General features: G+C 36.9%; 1 pseudogene; it reads right to left on the bottom strand.

Annotated features, from left to right (window-relative positions):
* Nucleotides 1-1546: 1546 nt before the first annotated feature.
* On the bottom strand, nucleotides 1547-1668 carry LOC130042300 (uncharacterized; annotated as a pseudogene).
* Nucleotides 1669-2458: the final 790 nt, after the last annotated feature.

Raw genomic sequence — 2458 nt, 5'->3', positions numbered from 1 at the left:
ATTAACTACACCAACCACCAACTCTTAAAATAGTAGTCACACAATTTTACATGGAATATTTGGAATTTTTTAAAGGAATCTATGTTTCAAAGAATCTTTTATTCCAGGTGTTTTAAAAAAGCATTGCCACTTAATTTTCCTAGGCGTCTCAAAGTCCAGCACCAATAGTGGATCTCACGTTCAGAAACTATGTTTTTTTTTTCTCTGACTATTTACATCAGAAAGCTTTACTCCCATATGCTTTGCATCTTACTCTGGTTGTGTGACATTAGTACATAAGTATTTATTTATGGCAGCATGGCCTGGAGTTGCCACCTGGCTAGTTTGTTGCTGACCCTGCCATGACTTTTACATGAAAGCTGGCTGACAAGAAGCAGACACCACTGATCCCCCATTCCTTTCTCCTGCCGCACTTCACTCTTTCCTATTCACAGCCAACAGATTTTTATAGAAAACATCAGTTCAAGTGTGCTTGCACCCGTTTTATAAAAATATGTATGTACTATTCTCACGCACTCTTGTCCTGAGTTAATCCTCACAACCCTTTATTTTCCTAATTGTATTTTTTAACATACTTGCAGTTTAAAAGTTTTGACCCAAATCTAATATATTATCTAGAGTATCAAGGAGAAAAGACTTAATGTTCTGTGTTTACTGGCAGTAGGAGTAGTATTGCTTATTAAGCATAAAATAGAAGCAAAGCAGAAATTGTGGTGGTGATGGTAGTTGTAGTAGTATTTAGGTGTTTCATAGTTTTCTTCCTTTTGTTCTTTTAATGAGAAATGCCTGAAGAAAGCCAATTATTTTGTCTAAGCACTCATTCTCCCTCTCACATTGGTTCTAGCTCTTTCTAGGATTGCCTCTCCCTGCCTAAAGTTCCCCTACTGTTTGTTTCTTAACTGGACAGAGAATACCAGTTTGCCCTGGCACCAAGTATAGTAGGTTTTCACAAAATGAAAACAATACTACACTTAAAATGCAAAGAGCTTGCTACCTGTTTAAAATCAGTCATAAACTGTATGACTTGGGTAAGTGACAGCCTCTGAACTTGAATGCCCTTAGTGTAGCCCCAAGAAATGGAACTTGATAGCTCTGACAGGGAGATAGAATATACAAATATGGAAACAAAAATGTGTAGGAAATCATAGCAAGTACATTTGCCACAGTGGGGCCTAAGGTAGCTCTCTGGAAGTCCCGAAAGATGAGTTGGAGTAGATCATATGACCAGTGTGATCTTTCTGCCAATTCCTGGACTACACAAATGAGGAACAATCTGAAAGGAGTATGGGGTTTGGCCAAGAGGCATTGTAAGGTCATTTGAAGAAGAGTGCAAAGCACAAATAACTAAAAATAAGAATGAGCCAAGTCACGCGCATGGGAAAGTTATTCTGGCTGGAGCAAAGAGTTCTAGGCAGAGTGAAAAGAAGCTGAAGATACTTGTCCTTGGGAAGAGTCAGTCACATTTTTAAATCATCTGCTGTTTACTGAGACTGCCAAATCCAAAGCGTTATTTTAAATAAATATGTTTTTTTTTATATTTTAAAGTCTGAGTTTATTCAAGGAATTTTGTTAGTCACTGTTGATTAATTAAAGACTATTAGCTGAATTTTATTAAACTGATAAGAACAGATACTATACTTGATCTTAGCCAAAAGGTCGAGAAGTGATTATTATTAGCTGAATTTTAAAAGAACAAATATTATCTGAATTTTATGATGATCTTATATGATACCACTAGTCCCTTATTAACTGATTAAGAAACTGATGATCAAAGACAGTACAGGTCTTGCATTACTGGTCCAGTTAAGTTACAAAATCATGATTTGGGCCCAACTTAGTCTAATTATAAAGCTTTGTGTTTTCCAGAGCAGTGTCTAAGTCAAAAAGAAAAAAACTCTTTGGTTGAAATATCCTCAACTAAACATTTATATTCTGAAATAGCTGAGCCATCACAAACCCTGTTGAAGAGGCAAAACCTTAGATATTTTCCGTTTAACAATTTTGACTAGATGAAATTGCTCCTTTTTATTGTTCTCTTTATCCTATGAAATTATATGCCTCTCTGAGAGCCCAGCAAGCTACCAAGAGTATCCCACCCGCACAGCAGAGCCTGGAAAACTAGCTATGGCATATTCGGTATGCCAAAAACAATAATAAAAACAGGTCTCATTACCCTGACCCTGGAAGAGCCTCCAATACATTGGGAAAGACAAGTAAGGAGAGGCTGCTAAAATCTCAGGGCTGGGATGAATGGAGACAGTACTGGTGCCTGCTCAAGTAAATCGAAGAACAACAGGTGACAGTGATGACAGTCATACAGTGATCCTATGAAATACCATCTAAACCAATGCATCTTTTGAAACCAAAGTTTATGTCTCTATACTTGCCAAGTGTGGGTTCCAAGTCATTTTATCTGGGTCCTGGAATGATATAAGCATTTAATAAACAGAATAATTAG

This window comes from Sorex fumeus, unplaced genomic scaffold (genome assembly GCF_029834395.1).
Source record: "Sorex fumeus unplaced genomic scaffold, SorFum_2.1 ptg000098l, whole genome shotgun sequence".
Lineage (NCBI taxonomy): Eukaryota > Metazoa > Chordata > Mammalia > Eulipotyphla > Soricidae > Sorex > Sorex fumeus.
Note: the sequence above shows the minus strand (reverse complement) of the source record. Positions and strands in the feature narration are given on the sequence as shown.